The sequence below is a fragment of the Adiantum capillus-veneris genome, chromosome 20 (genome assembly GCF_014529385.1).
Source record: "Adiantum capillus-veneris isolate H3 chromosome 20, ASM1452938v2, whole genome shotgun sequence".
In the NCBI taxonomy this organism is placed as follows: domain Eukaryota; kingdom Viridiplantae; phylum Streptophyta; class Polypodiopsida; order Polypodiales; family Pteridaceae; genus Adiantum; species Adiantum capillus-veneris.
The window spans coordinates 22786458-22807345 of NC_140950.1; positions in this window are offsets into that span (position 1 = coordinate 22786458).

The following is a 20888-nucleotide window of genomic DNA, read 5'->3' on the forward strand; positions in this document are numbered from 1 at the left end:
GAGGTAGAGAACATCCATTCAATCATGTCAACGCCCATTCAATCCACTCTTACCTTGAGAGAACTATTATTTATGGAATGATTTACAAAAAACTCAAAAAAAGTTGGGATAACAGGGCTAATCACAAAAAATTGGGTAAATTGAAACATGAATTGGATAACAAGGAGATTAGATCCATCCCTATGAACAAAGTCGGAGGATACTATGAGGGTGAATAAGGAAACACAATCCTTCCGGTGAGATATCATGATGTAGAAACCATGGCAATACTGGATAGTGGGGCAAGCATAGCCATAGTCACAAAATCAGTATGGGAATCATGGGAAAAACCATCCATTAGACAAACTCTAATGAAATTACAATTGGTAGATGGACACATAGAAAAACCCCTAGAACTGCTTGAAAAAATAATATTTACTTCTTGTGCAATTGATTATCAGCATACTTTTTCAATAGTGGACTTTGAAAAGAAACTTAATTATGAAATCATCTTGGGAAGGTCATTCATGCAGGAAGTACAACTCATTCAAGATTGGAGAAACAATTACCTGTACTTGAAGCAAGTGGTATCAATCACAAGATAATTGAAAGATTACACGTATAGAGATGTAATGAAAATACCTATTCAAGAATATGACAAACCAAAAACCAAGAAGACGGAAATGGTATAGAAGGAAAAGGCAAACAAAAAACTGGAAGTCTAGACCTACGCCATCAGTTTCTAGTAGAACACAGTTTTTGATGCAGATAGATACACATAATTGTGTCAAAAAAAAAATCAAGGGTAGGTATTCCTTAAACAACAAGCAAGGTACATCAACAACATCAAGGAAAACAAAAAAGGAAACTCAATCAAAACCTAAGCACCAGGATGATAAATCATCCATGACACGGGTTGAACGAAAGAAAAAATATCAAGTGTTGAAGAAAACTCTAAAGGAGGTGTATACTGCTGAAATGGAAACAACCGAGGAAGATAATAAAGATTTAATGAGTATTCCATCCCATTACAAGAAATATACTCTTCAAGAACAAAAGATCATAGTGGAACAACCAAGAAGGGAAATAAGAAAGCACGGTGAGTCATATGAAGGACTTGAAAATGCAAAGAAAATAAAGTTTGTCAGACCAATACAACCCCCTCCTTATAGAACTCAATCTCATCAATATATCATTGTAGCTACGGACTATTTGACTAAGTGGGAAGAGGCTAAGGCAACCAAGAAGAATGATGCTAGAACCACATTCGCATTCTTGTATGAGAATGTATTCACAAGATATGGACTTCCAATAGAAATTGTCAGTGATAGGGGAACTCATTTCCTCAATGAGGTAATTGAGTGTCTATTGAATGAATTTATGGTCATCCATAACAAATTTGCTCCATATCATTCGCAAGAAAATGAACAAGCTGAGCACACAAATAAAATTATTAGCTCGATATTGACTAAAGTGGTTAGTTCAGGATGAGCTGATTCGGAAATGAATCTACATGCTGCCCTTTGGGCTTATAGAGTTTCATTCAAAACAGCTTTAAATACTACACCCTTTAATTTTGTTTATGGTCTTGATGCCATACTACTGATGGAATTTCTATTTACAACACTAAGGGTAGCTAAAGATCTTGAGTGGACCGAACATGAATTGTCAGAGAGGCTTGAAGATTTAGAAAAGCTTGATGAACAAAGGCTAACAGTTGTAGCTCACATCTATGCACAAAAACAAAAGCAAAAACAATTTTTTGATTCACATCTAGTTAAAAAAATCTTCAAAAGAGGGGACTTATTTTTAGTTTATTCCCTTAAGTAACACATTCCCAAATTTTAGAAAAAGGGAAATGGACCATTTTTCATCGAATATGTATCTCCAAGTGGAGCAGTTAAATTGTCCACTATAGATGGTGAACCAATGGCTAACCGGATTAGTGGATGCCGCTTAAAGAATTACCATTTGCCACTAACCACTGATTTGCTAGAAAAAATGCATGCAGCAAAGCAAAGAAAGATTAAACAATAGCAGGTTGTAGAGGAGGCTCAAGAGGAAGCTTGACTGCGAGTACTCAAGAGTAAAGCTATTTTCAAAAATCAACAGACACCTATTCCCATCAACACTTTGGAACGAGATAAAAGACTATGGGATTCACAAAATGATGAAGTATCAATAGATGATGAATAGTTGGATGTAATTGAACTTTGCAATACAATACAATTGAACAATCATAGCACAAATGCATTAGTAGATATCGGTGCTCGAAGGAATGCAATCAGTTATTCCACTTACAAGAAAGCTACGAATCAGGCTTTAGCATCAAGAATATCTGCTATCAAGGGATGCAACAAAAACCCAACATCGGCATTTGGAGTGGTTAACTTGAATGTGATAGTAAATGGGTTTTCATGCCCTCATCAATTTATATGCATACCAGATGACCATATGAATGAAACAATGATTCTTGGAATCTCATGGATGCCAACATATAAGGCAGTACCTGATTGGGACACCAATCAACTCAAGCTATCACTTAAAGGAGGACAACTCTTATTCCAATTGCACCGAGCAAAGAGGAATGGAAAAGAGGTTGTCCACAAAAGAAACCAGGGAATAATTAATCTACATCGGCCTCTAGACAAGCAAATGCTACAAGAAGCATGCAAGGAGTCGGTCATATTTGGGTACCAAAAGCACAACTCAAGGGAAATCCGTCTTAAATTTGGTGCCCAAAATCTCGTCTACCATACTAAAGAAAGTTTCACATCTAACAACTTGGAGAAAATCATTTTTCAGAAGAGAAACTAGCACTAGATGGGTTTGGAAACCAAAGGAGCCTTTATCTTCTCCACAAACTGTAAAGCCAATGAGTCAGTGGAAAGTTAAATCTCATAAAACTCCACCACAACAATCCATCAACCGAAAGTCGATAGACCAATGGAGAGCTAAATCTCAGCGACCGTCAGTATTGTTATCGACAGCTCAGGAAATCAATGTGCCAAAGCATCCAGACGGTACAATCAAGCAAAGAGCACATAAATTACAAAATTTGCTATTTAGAAAACATCAACAAGATACCTCGACCACGTTGTTAGCGGGTCGCCGCGACGGACGTCTTTGTACTAACATAATGTCAATATGTAAGGAAGCGACTCGGGATGGTGCACGGAGACTTAATGAGAGTGTCAATCTCACCAAAGTGAACTCAAAGAGCTGCTCATACTATGACAAAAGCAAATCAATCACTTCCTAGTCAGAGAATCAGAATGCTCCAATCTCACAGCTCTAGGTCATCACGCCTTTCCGGCATCCAAACGAATTTGGAATGCAATGAAACTTAAGGAGAAGTGTTACAACACCTAGGGGCACAATCCTACCAAGTTTTGCAACCATTTGGGAAGATACATATATCACAATCCATCACAAAAAAATGTGCAGAAAACTAAAATAGACCTATGCGAAAAGGTCCCCCTTAAGCATAGAAACACTTATCCATGATCAAAACATCAAAAAACAATCATTATAACCTTCAAATCAATGCATTTAGCTCACAAGCAATGTGTCGTGAACCACAACAGAATTGAGAATGGTTATACTTAAATTGTAGAGCAAGAGACAAGGAACACAATGTGCTATTCGGAAATGAACTCTGATTACCAGTCCAGGAGAAAAGTGGATTACAACTTGTAGCAGCAAGAAGCTTCTCACAGTGCACGTTCAAAAACTCTCCTTGGCTAATGCTATCCTTTAGTCTAAAACTAAGGGTTTTGACTTAAAGGCTAAGGGAACTTTCCCACGGCCATTTGGCCACTTACAAGGGTGTAGACTCAATGAGGCTGAGAGGGTATGCCAAAATATATTACAATTACAAATATTCATTAGCTAAATTACACAGCTTTGTTCTAAAAAATGAGCGAGTATTACAGGGTTTGGTTTACATCCACCTGTTATGTGTCAGATTGCTATATCCACCAAATATTCCCCCCTTCCTATTCATTGCACGTCCTCGTGCAATCTGTCTCTAAGTGTAATCTAATATCTTTTCTCTAGTGTTGCAATGATGTGCCTGAATTTCTTTGCTCTTGCCTCGATCTCTAATTTTGTTGCTAGCTCTTTGAAAGGGTTATTGTTGAGAGTACTTTGATATGCTATATGGCGTGCTCGCAGATCTTTTGTCATGGGATTGAATATGGAGGAGTCCACCTCAAAGAATCCGGTCATGAATGCCTCCTTGAAAGTCTGCATCTAATGGGAGGACAGGAACATGACTCTTGCATACAATCCCATGATGACCTTCTTGCTTGGGATTTCTATCTCCATATTCCAGCAAATCCCTCTTGTGCCTTCCACAAAAATCTGCAAGGGATTCTCTGAGGCCTCTATATCATTAAAAGCCGCTATGTAGGTGATTAGAATCTTGGCAATTTTCACGAGCATCTGGCATGTGAGATCTAGGATCTCCTTCATCATGTTAATGACCCCTTTGAGTGTCTGAATTATATACTTCTCTGACAGTGGGTTGTTATTGATTGGCTTTGTTATAACTGGGTAGTTCAATACCGCCGGCCTTTTGCTTTGCCAAGAGTAAAAGCTGTCCCAGGATCGGGCTGTCTGTTGATGGGATAGTAAGTTGGGCCGATCCTGAGGTGTTGTGGAGCATTCCTGTAGTAGGTTTCGTCTGTTGGTCCTTTCTCAAATCACTTCTTTTGCCAGAGGGGTTGATTGTCAATGATGGTCTAAATCTGAATTGCAGTGACAAGAACATCACGGTAATCCCCTCGGCTATTTGGTTCAAGGTTAGGTAGCATTCTTTGCTGCCATAATCTAGCCTCCTACCGCATCAGTGGCAAGGCAATCATCTCATGCCCAAGGGTTTTTACCACCTTATATGGAGTGATCATAAGGAGGGAAACCGATTCCAACACTTTCAATTCATACTACAGATATGCTTTGTGCAAGGGGTCTTTGACTTCTGAGATCCAGCATTGAATTTCATTCTTGGCTGAATCCAAAATGGATGTCGTGGCTGGATTTGCAGATTCTTGCGTTGCTTTTCCATTGCTTGTAGTTGGCACATCTGTTTGGTGAGCGTCAAATGTGGATTGCTCATACCCTCCTTCTTGCTCTAAGTCTATTGGGGTTGTTTGGTGAGGCTTTGCTTGAATTGCCCTCAGAGTCTCGAAGTCCCCCCGTGCCTCTACCAAATGCTTCCTCAATTCTTTGCTTTCCTTGCCTTTGGCTTTTTGCAGGGCCCTATGTCCTGCTATCATGATTGTCTATCATACTTTTCTTGAGCAAGGGTCTCTTTTAGATCTTTTACCTCCTGGTTCAGGGAGGTTGATCTAGCAGTCATGGTTGAGGAGGTGGGAGTCTCTTGTATGGCTAAAAGCTGGGTCAGAGTTTTGTTGACTAGCACATATGACTCTTGCAGCTTTTTGTTATGTTCCCTTTATTTGGTTAGTTCCTCCTCAAGGCGTTGTTGTTTGACTTGCAGTGAAGAGTTTGCCTCATTAAACTGTTGCACCTCCTTGTAATAGTAGGCTGCATTTTCCTGTTCTCTTTGCAACTCGGATTGGACTTGTAGCTGTGCTTTCTCCAATTCCTCTATTCTTTGTTTTAGTTGCAAGGTATTTTCAACTGCCTTAGATGCGTCTCTTTTAGTATCTTCCAGTTCTAGCTCATGAAGGTTGTAGAGAGCCCTTTGGCATTGAAACTAGAGCTTGATAAGCTCTAAATGAGCATCGATGTCAAATGACTTGATCATTTTTCTACTCCTTCCTCTATTACAGCTTGCAATCTTTGTTTTTGCTGGCTTTTTTGACCTTGATCTGATGTCCCAGCCTCATTAATCATTTTTTCCTTCAGTTTCAGTTCTTCTATAGCTGCTAAAATTGTAGTAGGCTTTGGTTGTTTTGCCTTCATTTCCTAATCTGTCTTTTGTTTTGACTACATCTTCTCTGCTCCTTGCTATGGGAGCTCTATAATTTTTTCTTTATCTTTTTTTACAGTCTCTGAAGGTGCCTTAGTGTCCTTGGGAGAATCAAATTTCTGACCCTACTAGTCAAGCGTGTCTTGCTCTTCCTTCCCTTGTGAGTTATCTTCTTCGTTTTTGATTCAAGTGGATTCGTCAGATGATTTGAGGTCATCGACGCGTGGTCTCTTTGCCTCTTCTTTCTCTCTTTGTTCCATCTTTTGTTTGAGTTTGTTTTGGATTTGTTGCCACATTGCGCTAGTAATCTCTTGATTCCCTTCGGCTTATTGTCTTTTCTGCTGCTTGATTTTTTCTAGAGCTATTGTCTGTCTGCGTAGCAACGAATGTTTTCTTCTTCTTCTTCTTCTTTCTCATCATCATCTTTTGTTCCTTGGCTTCTTTTTTCTTCATGCTTCTGTTGGTGAATCCTTTCCCTCAGCACATGCGCTTCTTCCATTGTTCTCCTGGCTTGAGTTAATGGGATGGCTTCTGCTACACGGGTAGTTTTCTTCCTCAATCTTGTGTATCCCAGGGAGAACTGGCTGTCATGCTCCTCTTCTGAAGACAGTTACTCCGAAGGGGTATCTCTTTGTTGGGACCCAGCTTCCTAGCTACTCCGAGCATCCGACTCTGTCTTTTCACTGTCAGAGTCCTTTATGGTTGCATTTTGCCTTGTTTGTTTAGTTTTTGGTTTTGGCCTTGTGGATGATCTGGCCACATGTCTTACTACTCTTTTAGATTTGTGAATTAGATCTATCTTTGCTTCTGTGGGTGGTAGATCATCAATCATCCCTAATGCTTGATAGTCAATTCGCGTCAGCATTGTTCAAGCGTTCATGTAGGTCTTGCTATTTTGGCTCCCCTTTAGGTTTGCTTCGACGATGTTGTCAAGGAGGTAATTTCCAAAGTCACAGCTCACCACTCTTCTCTCTACCAAGCCCATTCCCATTACTACTGCCATGTGCAACAGTGGTTCTGTATATCTTGGTGGCTTCTGCACTTTGAAGTGTTGCGATATGAGGCGCAACGGCAATTCGGTTCTGAGTAGATCAAATCCTAATATGTCAACTTGTGACCTCTTTGCTTCAGGAAAGCTTTGTCGTTGTCCATTGCTTTGTCTTTTGCAATAGATTGTGCATTCCTTGCTGCAGATGGAGAGCTTCATTGATTATTTCTATTGTGATCTTAACCTTGATTGTTGCCCATCTTTGTCAGTTAGGGTGGCTTCTCCATTGTACTGAATCGAGCTTATGAGTTCATGAGCTCGTCTGAAATCCGTTCCCTGAAAGCTGTCCAATTGCAGGCATCTGCCCCCTGCTTAGAGTTTTGGCTTTTGGTGTAGTGTCCACATTTCCCTTGGGAAGATAGTGGCCTTCACTATTTCTCCGTCCGCGGCTTGAAATCTTCCGATGAATACGTTAGCCGGTATTGCTTCAAGTACCTGTTCGGTAACATGAGCCTTCTCATTTGAGAAGATATCTGTTATCTCATAAGGTGCAGCTTCCCACTCCCTTTGTGCTTTCCTTTGAGGCATCATGTGGTCAACTTTAGCATTGAAAATAGGGTTTAGCAAGTGATCAAAATTGTTGGAAAATTGCAAACTTTGACCATAAAATATAAAAATGAGCATAACTTTGCCAAAACTACCCCAAATTTGACCAAACTTCACCAATGCATCTAGGATTACTATAAGCACAAGGGCATAATGTAACAAATGAATTCTGGTAAAAAGGTACATGCATCATGATCCATGTTGGGAGGAATTTTGAAAATCCAACTAGGGGAGGTTGTTCATGGGCAAATGGAGATGCTATTGTGCAAATTTCTCTGGGTTTAGGGTTTGAGGTACATGGATCGCGATCCATGTTGGATAACTTTTTGAAATTCTGATGATACCATCTGGTAGGGTCCATCTAGATGGTTCCTTGGTCCAAGAATTTTTGGATCCGGATCATTGGTTTGACACTTAGGCTAAATTTTGAAAATCTTTTGCAGACTTAGATAATTTTGAACAACATTTATCACTGAATGGGGAGCATTTATGTACTTAGTCATGCCATTTGGCCTCTGTAATGCTCTAGCTACATTTCAAAGGTGTGTGATGGAGATATTTAGTGAAGTTTTGCACAAATTCTTGAAAATTTTCTGGATGATTTTACTATTTTCTCCATTGAGGAAATGCATCTACTCTTCATGGAAAAGGTTTTTGAGAGATACAAGGAAAAGAGGATTTTCTTGAACCCATTCAAATCAGTATTCATGGTATGGAAGGGCCAGCTCTTAGGACATATTGTCTCTTGGAATAATATTCAGATGGCCAATGATAAGATTAATTGTGTTCACAAGCCAAAAAGCTTCGAAAATTGTATCTAGCCCGAGTCCTTTTTTGCGTTATCTGAATTTATATCAAAGGTTTATCCATATGTTTGCAGTTAAATCACTTCCCTTATATAAGCATTTGGACCCAGGAATGTCAAGAGAGTTTCCAATGCTTGAAGGGGGCGTTCAGTAGGAAGCCAGTTCTTCATCAACCAGAATGGGATGAAATTTTTCATGTATGGGAAGATGGGCTATCCATTCTACTTTGCCAGTCAGTCACGGATTCAATTTAGCTAAACAAGGGTATTCCATTATTGAAGGGGAAGCACTACAAATGGTCTTCAGTACCACAAAGTTTAGACATGTTTTTTGGGAAATTTGTTTAACTTTTATGTCAATCATCATGCACTTCTGTTTCTAATCAACAAGGTTATCATGCATGATCAACAATAGTAATTTTGTATCAGAATATCATTTGCAGATATGGATATCCTATCAAAATGGTCTCCGATCAGGGTACACACTTCATGAATGAACGATGTAGATATTGACTGAGATATTTTCATTACAGCACCAAAAATCAATTCCATACTATCCTAGCTGCAATGAATAGCCAGAAAGCAGTAACAAGACAATCAAGACAATCTTGACCAAAATAGCCCAGAAAGAGCCACACCAATGGGATGCAAAACTCCAAACAGCATTATGGGCTTATAGGACTTGCCTACAAGATCACCACTAGCATGACACCCTTCAAAATGGTATATGACACAAAGGAAGTACTTCCGATGGAATTTGATGCCCGAGCCTCAGCTTTTGGCAGTGGAACATGGAATGGAATTCAACAACAATCTAAAACAGAGATTGGATGAATTGTCGTATGTGGATGAGAACAGGCAATGGGCTATGCTAGAACAAGAGGCGGTCCCAAAGAAGGAAAAACTAGCATGATAGCAAAATTAAAGTCAAGGAGTTTAAGAAGGGGGATCTAGTACTCCTATATCAGTCAAAGTTGGGACCCAAGAAACCTAATTTGAAAATTGCATTGACTAGACCCTATGAGGTTGACTGGGTATTCTCTAATGGTACACTAAGGTTAAGATATCTATCAAGACTACTATTTTTAGATCAGATGGGATACCATCAGCACTAGTACTAGACACCAATTTAGAATCAGAACATGAACCACTTGAATTGTTTCATATCAAACTACTTCAGAAGGGAGGACATGATTTTTTGTAGCTTGTGGAATGTTTAGGGTAATTCCACTTTAGGCCTAGACAAATGAATAGCCAATAGAGTTTTATAGTCCTGATGTCACGAGTGAAAAATAAATGAAACAATCATAGAGAGAATCTTGTAGGTAATGAGTAGGTGGCTTGACCAATGCATGTGTGTTGTGTTGCAAGCGGCTGTCCTAAAACCAAGGATGCAAGAAAGTGGAGCACTCATGGCACAAATAAGGATAGATTTGTGTAGAGCACACAATCTTTCATTTTACCCTTAGAGACTTTCACGTCTTGCACTTTTCTGTGTAGAGTTTTATGTGCCCTTTCCCTCTACACAACCCCCAGAGCATGCCATATCCTTGCCTTCTCCTTCCACTTCCACCACCTTCACGACCAAGCCTGATACCCCTAGGGTTTCTTGTGTTCACTCCTCAACTACTCCGGTGAGTCTTCCTCCTCATATGACTGTTCAGAAGACTTAGAAATGGGCAAGACTAAGAATTTTTCAGAGTAAATGCAGGAAAGCTTGGATCAAGATTTCCTGCACAAGACTTAGAAATGGGCAAGACTAAGAAATTGTTAGAGTAAATGTAGGAAAGCTTGGATCTGGCTACTGAGAAAATAGAAGAACAACTCGATCAGGCTCAACAAGCATGTTTGGTACCACATAATAGTATCGAGAAATATGTTTTCCATCAAGCTGAACGAACAGGTAGTTAGTCCTACTCCGATACAACCGACTCACATGGACAATCTACAGAGGCTAGAGAAAAAACCCCTTCATGGGAAACTAATCATTTAATAGGCAGATAAGGCATTTGTGCCTTACCCCACTCCTCTCACTGTGTATGAAAGTTCTCAAACTGATGTGGATACCATTATAGATGAATGTGTAGCTACAATGATGTCTAGATGGAACACTATCCTAAATTCCATGGGATAGATGATAGAAACTCAACAAATGGCTCCCAGTTCAGCAATATTTACCCTGCAAACAGAACTTCAAGAAACCAAGACTAGAGTGGAGAAGGCCAAGAAATGGAGCAACTTAGAACCAAGATGGTAGAGCTTTTTATCAAGAAAAACAAGGATGTAAGGGTGATGGCTTCACAACAAAAAGAAATTGAAACACTCAAAAATGACAGCCGATGGTGGCTAATGGATGAGAAGCAGGTAGTAGTCGAGGCAAAGGAAGAGCTCCAAGGGAGGCTGGATGAGAAGAAAACAACCTTTAAATTGCTGCTTGCAAATCATAACACTCTGAAGCAAGCCATCATGGAAAAGTATATTTATCAATCCTTGGTTAATATAGCCGATATTAAGGGCAACCTTACCCTCGGCATGGAGGAATTAAGAAATTTAGTTGAAGTCATGAAGTCTGACTTGGAAGATAAAGCTGAGCAGTACACATTAGCTTTGGTGAACCAAGTACTAGTGGAATACATCAAGAACCAAGATGCTGATGAGGATGAGGAAGATGATGATGACAATCAGGATAAAAAGATTGGCATTGGAGTGGATCATGATGATGATGATTGACCTCCACCTCCACATTCAGTGAGTCGTGGCAAACAATAGCACTGGGCTAGAAAGCCAACATCAACATCAGGATCAATGGGTGGTCATTTCTGACAGTTCCCTTGTGCGGACTGTTCTTGATGCTTTACCAGATTCCTACCATACTTTTGCTAGTAACTGGGACACTTATGGCCCAAGGAAATCCTGAAGTTGTCAAGTTTGATGCATTATGCACATTGCTATTGCAAGAGTTCCTTTCTTGAAAAATCAGGTCTAAACAATGTGCAATTGAGCATGTCTTTATTGTTGCTCAAAGAAAAAGTAGTAATAGCAATGTAGCCACTTCTTATGGTTCTTCTAGGAGCAGAAAGGCACGTGTTTCTAATGCTTCCGTTGGTAGCACTTTGTCTAGGAATTTTGGTGACAAAGGAAAAAAGAAGATACACTTCCATTATTGTAAAGTTAATGATTACTTGATCAAGCAGTGTCAAAAATTGAAGGCAAAAGAGGATAAGAAGAAAGGGGTTGGTTCCACTACAAGTGCAGCTATTGTAGATTCTTCTATGAAAGGAGATTGTGATGTTGATGTAGATGCAGAATGGGCTTTTAGTACAGAGTGCACTTATAATTCTTATGTCCATGATGCATGTGATGTCAGTTGTTGCACATGCTCACATGTGGTATTTTGATAGTGGTGCTACAAAGCACAATACCTCTCATTGTGACTTTTTTACCTCTCTTGAGGATGTCCCTCATGGGAATATAATCACTTGTTTATGTGTTTATGCGATTCAAGCAATTTTTGGGCATGGCTGAAAATGTCTCTAAATGTACTATGGGCACCCTCCGTTCCGATCAAGGGGGGGAGTATATGTCTCATGAGTTTAATGCATTTCTAGCTACTCATGCGATAAAAAACCAATGTACAATGCAATATACATCTCAGTAAAACGGCGTTACTGAGAGGAAAAACATGTCACTTCCGGAAATGGCACGATGTATGGTCAAAAGTCAAGCTTTGCCACATTGGTTTTGGCTTGAGTCTATGTGTGCCACTTATGAGCTTAACAAGTGTCCCACAAAAGCTTTGCAGCCTATGACTCCATATGAAGCATGGCATGATAGAAAGCCCTCTATTGATCACATACGCATTTTTGGATGTTTGGCTTATGCTTTGGTGCCACAAATGCAGAGTAGAAAATTGGATGATAAGGATGTTAAATGCATTTTTGTTGGTTATAGTGCTGAAAGCAAAGGTTACAGTTTTTACGATTCGCAAACAAAGTGTATCTTGGTTTCAAGGGATGTAGTGTTTGTGGAAGATTCTATTTAGCCCATGGTGTCATGTACTAAAGACAGTAATGTAAGCTCACATGACATTTATGACAGTATGTTGCCTCTTTTCAATGGTGAAAATTTAAATGTAAACTCAAATGAGGAAAATGTACAGTCTATGGGGGTTTCCAAAAATGTTATAGATCAGCCTATTACTAATGTAGATGTACATGATGTGCTTGTTGATGAGGAGAGGGCTAGGAATGAGCATGCTAGAGGCATGCCAAAGTGGTTGGTACATACTTTGCGTGATAGTAAATTGGATGCACCTATGTCTAGCCGTACTCGCTCAAGTTTTTGACATGCATCTTATGCGTCAGATTGCTATGCTTTGGTTGTTTCTCGCTTATGTGATGTAGAGGAACCTCTGTCTTTTAATGAAGCATATGATTTCTAAAAATCGGATGGCTACCATGCAATTAGAATATGATGCACTTATAGAAAATGACACATGGACTTTATGTGATTTGCCTCTTGACAAAAAGTCCATTGATATGAAGTGGGTTTACAAGTTGAAATGCAAGTCGGATGGTGAGATTGATTGCTATAAGGCTCAAGTTGTTGCAAAGGGTTATGCACAAAAAAGGGCATAGATTATGAAGAAACTTTTTCTTCCACTCATCATATGACTACTGTGCATTTTCTATGTGCATTGGTAGCTCATTTGGATGGGATGGACATCAATTAGATATTGTTACTGCTTTCTTAAATGGTGACATATTTGAGGAAGTTTACGTAACGTAGCCTCACGGTTTTGTCATTAAATGGCAGGAAGATAAAGTGTGCAAATGTAAGAAAGCTTTGTATGGGTTGAAGCAATCTCCTCATGCTTGCTTTGAGAAAGCTGATACTTATTTGGTTAAACAAGGCTTTCGTAAAAATCTAGCAAAAAGCACATTGTATGTAAAGTGTGAGGGCGATGTACTTCTTATTATTGTTCTATATGTGGATGATTTGTTGATCACTGGTCAAAATGAGGCACATATTGTTGAATTTAAGGCTGATTTGAATGCTACTTTTAAGATGAAATATTTGGGGTTGTTGCATCATTACTTGGGCATACAATTTAAACTGTGTGATGGTGGTTTAGGGTTTAGGGCAGAAAAGTTCCGTAGAGACATTGCTATGTAAGTTTGGACTTGAGGATTGCAAACCTATTGCCACTCCTATGGAAACATGTTTGAAATAAAGTCTTCATGATGCTGGTGATCTTGCCAATGTCACTCTTTACCAAACTGTTGTTGGGTGCCTTATTTATGTATGCAACACGATGTTGGATATTCAACTTGCAGTCTCACACTCAGCGGTCTAAGCATTGGAAGGCGATCAAAATGGATCTTTTGCTACTTGAGGGGCACTTTACATCTTGGGTTTTTTATCACAAGGGGGGGTCATTGCCACGAGATTTACATGCTTTTTCAAACTTAGATTGAGCTAGTTGTTATAACACGAGTGTCCATGAGTGGTTTTTGTTTCATGCTCAATAACTCATGCATATCATGGTTGAGCAAGAAGCAACCTACTATGGCCACCCCCAACTGTGAGGCTAAGTACAAGGTAGTCTTCACAACTGTGATTAAGTATGTATGGCTCAGACGCCTTATGATTGATTTGGGTGTTGGACAGGACACTGCCTACACCATCTACAGTGACAGTCAAAGCACATTGGTGGTTGGTATAGGAACCTAGTTTTTCATGCTTTCACAAAGCACATTGAGGTGCATTACCACTATGTCAGGGAGAGGCTCTCAGTAGAAGAGATCAACTTGGCTTATGTAACAACATAGGACAACCTCGTAGATATTTTCACAAAGGCATTGTCTCGTGAGAAGTTTGAAGCTTTCTGCAAAGCTTTGGGCTTACTCTGGATTGATCATGTCCTCAGGGCATGGCACTTCCCTATACTCTATGTTCCAACTCGTGTTCATTGCATCACTTTCAAGGGGGATTTGTTACCATATACATGTGGTAATGATGTGTGTGAACACACTTAGGACCATCGGGGCATTTTTCCCTCACTAGGAGATTTTTTTCCCCATGCATTGTATATACGGCCATCACTCTAGGGCTAACTTATCTTTCCATTGCACACTAAGTAAAACACTCTTTGTTGTGTGCCTTGAGCTTTCTTCATCTTCTCCAAGCTGTGCGTGTTTACCTGCAACCCTATTTCCAACACAGACATTCAAGTAAAACACTCTTTGTTGTGTGCCTTGAGCTTCCTTCATCTTCTCCAAGCTGTGTTTACCTACAACCCTATTTCCAACACAGACATTCAAGTAAAAAATGGAACATTGGCACATTCAGCTATGGCAACTCATCAAGATCACTAATAAGCTTCTCCAACTCATAGTTGAGGCCTCCAAAATCCCAGAAAAGGAGCTGGCAAATAGGATAGCTTCTAGACCCGAGTTCAAGGAGATGGCTGCAATTCTCTTTGAAGCCAAAATTAAGTGCAACCAACCACTTCTTGAAGGCTAGATTCACACAACCTCTTATTGTCACAAGCTAGCAAGAGCCAGAGTCATTAGAGGCAAAAGAACGTTGTATGTTCCTTATACAAAGACCTGGCAAACCTTAACACCTTATGAGGTAGAAATGAATGATGTGTGCAAGGACCAGCTCAAGCAAGAAGCTCTCTATCGTCTAATCTAGAGAAAGAATCAAGGGGTTTCTATTGCACCACTATCATAAGTGATCAGCTCATTCCATTTTGGTAATCACATCTTGGGATGAAGCACTGAAAAAGGAACAAGATGATGACCTATTACACGCCCTGCAGACATTCAAGCTAAATATGGGATAGTGGTGCATTCAGCTACGACAACTCATCAAGATCACTAATAAGCTTCTCCAGTTCAGAGTTGAGACCGCCAAAATCCCAAAAAAGGAGCTGGCAAATAGGATAGCTTTTGGACCCTAGTTTAAGGAGATGGCTAAAAATCTCTTAGAAGCCAGAACTAAGTATAACCATCCACTTCTTGAAGGCTATATTCACACAACCTCTTATGTTCATACAAGCTAGCCAAAGCCAGACTCACCAGAGGCAAAAGAACATTGTATGATCTTGATACAAAGATCTGGCATGCCTTAACACCTTATGAGGTAGAAATGAAGATTGTGTGTGCAAGGACCAACTTGAGCAAGAAGCTCTCTATCATCTAATCCAGAGAGAGAATCAAGGGGATTCTAGTGTGCCACTGAGAGTGCTTTACAGGCCTCCACGGCAGAAGGCTCCCAAAAAATGAAGATAGTCCCTTGGCCTGATACTACTTCACTGATCATAAGGTCTGCTGAAATTTTGAAAACATTCCAAAATTCAAAGAAAAGGGGGAATGAAATGTAGACGGTGGAAATAGCCTCCATACAAAGATTCAGATGGGCGACTAGGTTGGTAATTATCAAGACCAATTATTACAGTAATTGATATAGAGGACAATTGTTCAAAGGCCTAGTCCAGTAACTATAAATAGGTCTCACTACTCAACTTTATGGGACTTATCATTATGCCTTCTCATTATCACTGCTTAGTATCTTGGAGCTCTTTATGCTCTTGTACCTTGTAACTCCAATCATTAAGCTCAGATCTGACTTGGCTCACACTGTTGTACTTTGCTTACACTGGTTTGAATATATTTCATCTGAGTTTCTAGTCCAGCTTCCTAGTTTCAGCCTGTAGTTCAGTTTCAGTATTTGCATTTCATTTTATTCCTTTGTTTGATATGATATCTGGTATGAAGTGGTGATTTGATCCTAACTAACTCTAACTACCCAACTTGGAATAGCTATCATAAGTGATCATCTCATTCCAATGTCCAATATGGTCTTCTCTCAACAAAGAATGAATGCATGATGGGGTTCAGGCCAAATTGGCCAGATGTCCACTAACTTTCGAACCCATCACTAATCTTATCCTTTATACACAATAGAATAAGGAGTTATGAGGCATCATTATCCTCACTTTGTGCTCCATCCACTATGTGTGTCTTCTCTTCTTCTTCTTCTTCGCATTGCGCACACATTGCACACTCTACAAGTGGTATCAGGGCTCGGAGCAAAGGTCTTATGGAGAGCTTATAGTATGTGAGAGAGAAAGAGAGCTGAAATTTGCATTTACGCGCGTGTGCAGCTTCAGACCAGATTTTGGTTCTTATTGTTGCTACAACTTTTTCATTGTGCGAGGAGTATTTCATGTCCTAAAGTTTTACCCCCCTTTCAAATCCTTTATGCTCCAAAAATCTCCATTTAGTAGCACAATAGAAGTAGTTTTTAGCCAACAATTTTGGCATCAAATTTGACTCTTGATGCTTCTCAGCTTACGACATCGATTGATTTTTTTTCCAATCAATCTTCTTGCATCCCATTGATCTTCAGCTGGCAGCATCGGCTTCTCCTCTTGACATTGATGTGCAAGGGTGAGGTGCCTCTTTCATAAAGGAGTGACACCTGGCATCGGCATTGGCATTGACTTTGACAACATGGACTACAAATTTTCTCATGCTCTCTCGCATTATAGACAGTGAGACAAAGAGAAAATTTGTAAGCAGTGGGAATTAGGTTACAATTGTCGCTAACAATAGTTCTATGCATTTTTTTAGAGTAGTTTTTTGGATTTCCATATGCATTTTTTGGCCATGATGTATGTTCTCTATGGTATTGCTCATGCATAGCCGTAGATGGCTTCTCAGAGACAACTTTTACATATAGGTCTACACTCATAGGGACACTCACAGGTTCTTTTGACATAATAGATCTATGAGTACCTTTGGCAATGCCATGCATTTCAGTTCCAATGGGAGTCTCATGTGTATGATTTATGCGTTTGTTGGCATGGATTTTGTGTTGTGAGTTGTTTTGAGAGTGTTGGAGCTGAGTTTTGAAGTTTTTGGCACTTGTTTAAGCACATGCCCTGCACTTAGCAGTGATTGTTAGGGTTCATGTATGCTGCATTAGGAAAAATATGAACCCTCTAGGGGGCCTTTGGGATTAAGGTTAATTAGAGGCCAGCCAATAGACACACTCTATACCCTCAAAAAAGGAGGGGGACAAGGTAGGCTTACACCTCTTTATGGCCTCTTACCTAGTGAGAAGGTAAGGGAGGTGGCTAGGGGAAAGGGGGGGGGGGGGGGGGGGGACCACTTTGACTTTTTTTCCCCCACTTTTTGGTCCGGATTTAAAAATACACTAAAAAATTCAAGTTTTCAAAAAAATTCAAATTTCAAATTTTTCCTCTTTAAAAGGTCCCCAAACTTATTTCATGGTCAAAAAAGTATTTTTGACCTCCAAAAGTCAAAAACGTGCACTAAAAAATACAAAAATTTGAATTTTTTCAAAAAAGTTCAAAACATCATTTTCCACCCTCCAAAGTCTTTCCAAACCTATTCTATAGCTAAAAAGTGATTTTCTCTCTCTACAAACTCTTTTCTAAGCACTCCATTGCTGCAACAACCACATGCACCCCCTATAGTGTAACACTATCTCTCTGCTAGCTTTCTCCCACCTCCATTGTAGCACCAAGCAAGCTCCTCCCCCATCTCTTCCCCTTGGCCACCACATAGTTTCACACCAAGCTAGCTCCCCTTCCTTCTCTCACCTCCATTACAACATGAAACAAGATTCTACTCCTTCTAATTTTATTCACTCACACTACATGGAAACCTCTATTCCCGAAGATGAAAAAAATATGAGCTCACATAACTTGAATACCACAACAATAGGAGGTGTGAATAGTGTGTGGGCTTTGCAAGGGTTCATCTCCAACATAAAGATAAAATGGTAAGAAAACTATCCTTGTAGCTTACATTCAGAGCTTAACATCATCTCCATCTTTAAGTTTATCATGCTGGAGAGAATAAACCTCTTTATGGCTTTCAATGTTTAGGCTTCATACCTCATAACACTGGGTGGTGCTATTTTGTTGATGGCTTTGGCGCGCCATCTATAGTTGTGTAGCATGTGATTGAGTCTCACAATGCAAGTAAGTTGTGTTATCTATGGAGAGTCATCAAAGATTTTTCTTATAATTTATTCTTTGTATAGTTGTCATTAGATTATCATTTTCTACTTTATAACTTTGTGCTCACATAATCTGTTGTTTACTTACAGAGTCAACTTCTTTTCAGAGGACATGAGCAAGCAAACATGTGCAGAGATGGAAATCACTCTATTTTTGTTCTATGAGGAACCTTTCACTACGATGTTAAAGGATTTTGATAAGAATAGTAGAATTTTTGTAGAATCTTGAACCAATAGGTACTCTCTAGGAGCTCTTAGAAAAGCCATCCATATAGTACTACTATCTTCCCTAGTGTCATAGACACACAAATACTCAAGTGTATATGAATCTCTAGATGAGGAAGAAAAATACTTGTAAGAGAAGCCTAATAACAACAACATTGTCTCCGTTTGTAATTATTTTCATGAGGCTGGATTCTTCTATAAATGCAATATAAATGTGTTTTTTTGTTAAATGGTGTCGCATTGAGTGAGAGTATTTAATTTAGATTACTGGAGTTTCATACAGATTTGAGAATTATTGTTGAACTTTATGGATATTTTTATTTGCCTGTAAGATGTTTCAAGTCTCAGGTCTTAATCAGAAATTCAAGCAATATTTTGATTTCAGATTAATCATTAATGGTTAGCTTATTAAAGTGGATCATAACCTTTGTCAAGATGTCCTCATTTGGGGATGCTGAATATATATCATTAACAATGTTTCACAAGTTGAGAAAGCTAAATTCTTGCTTTCCAACATGTTATTGTTTCCATACTATGCCTATGCCAAGCTTGACTTACAACTTGAGATGAAGGTGTAGATGTATAAGGGTGACTTATTATTGACTCATGTTTCATCATACATATATTGTAAAGCCTTTGAGTTTCCACCTTTTTGAGTAGTGTTGACAAGTTTTTGGTATCAAATCTTCTTAAATATCCCTATTCATGAGCTATTGGTAGCTATTTCTTTGGTATTGCTAAAGATGATACCAATAGCTATTACCTTGTGAACTTAACTGTTAAATTGTGGATTTGATTTTTACTATGTAGCTCATTTGGATAGAGAAAGTGTAACATAAATTATAGATACATTCATTATTAACATAGAAGATATGTACCAATCGAGCCTATGTAAACTGCTAATCAAGAAACCTTTGGTTGGATACTATAACAATAGGGGTCACATATGGTTTCAAATACCAAGAAATGGCTTAACCAAAACATTCCCAAGAACACGATGTGGACACAAGGAAGTAAAAATTGGCTCCTTGTTTGGTCAATTTCTAGTGTGAATGTTTAGTGCACAGGATTTGTGAGGCCTTTGACCTGGGGAGTTCACTAACGTATACGTAACATAGCACACGTGTTCAACATAAGGGATTTTGTATTCTTGTAAAGTTACAGAAACATGTGTAGATAAGGTCTATAAGGGGTACTTTTAATCCATTCTGGTGAACGCACATGATATAGGAAAATTTTACATAGTGAATGTTCCAGACCTTTGAATACATAGAAAAAGGGGGGGGGGGGGGGGGGGGTACTCTGTGTTGGAATTAGGGTTGCAGAGAAAAACACACAGCTTGGAGAAGACGAAGGAAACTCAAGGCACACAATAGAGAGTGTGTTACTTAGTGTGCAATGGAAAGATAGATAGCCCTAGAGTGATGGGCGTATATACAATGCACGAGGGAAAAAACCTCCTAAAGAGGGAAAAAATGCCCCGGCGGTCCTAGTGTGTTCACACATATCACTACCACATGTATATGGTAACAAATCCCCCCTGGAGTGATGCGGTGAACGAGAGCTGGCACATGAGTAAAGGGAAGCGCCATGCCCTGAGGACAGGATCAGTCCACAAAGGGGAGTAAGCCCAAAGCTTTGCGGAAAGCTTCAAGCTTCTCATGAGACAATGCCTTTGTGAAAAGATCTGCAAGGTTGTCCTGTGTTGGCACATAAGCCAAGCTGATCTCTCCTGCTGAGAGCCTCTCCCTGACATAGTGGTAATGCACCTCAATGTGCTTTGTGCGAGCATGAAAAACTGGGTTCCTCGCAAGTGCCAATGCGCTCTGACTGTCAGTGTAGATAGTGATGGCAGTGTCCTGTCCAACACCCAAATCAGCCATAAGGCGTCTGAGCCATACACACTCAACCGTAGCTATGAAGACTGCCCTGTACTCAGCCTCACAACTCGAAGTGGCCATAGTAGGTTGCTTCTTGATCAACCATGATATACATGAACTTCCAAGCATGAAACAAAAACCACTTGTGGACACTCGCGTGTTAAAACAACCAGCCCAATCTGAGTCCGAAAAAGCATGTAAGTCTGGCGGCAATGATCCCCCCTTGGGATAAAACAAGCCAAGATGTAAAGTGCCACTAAGGTAGCAGAAAATTCTCTTGACAGTCTGCCAATGCTTAGACCCTAGGCTATGCATAAATCTGCAGACCTGTGAGACTGCAAACTAAATATCCGGCCTCGTGTTGCATACATAAATGAGGCAGCCAACAGCAGTTTGGTAAAGAGTGAC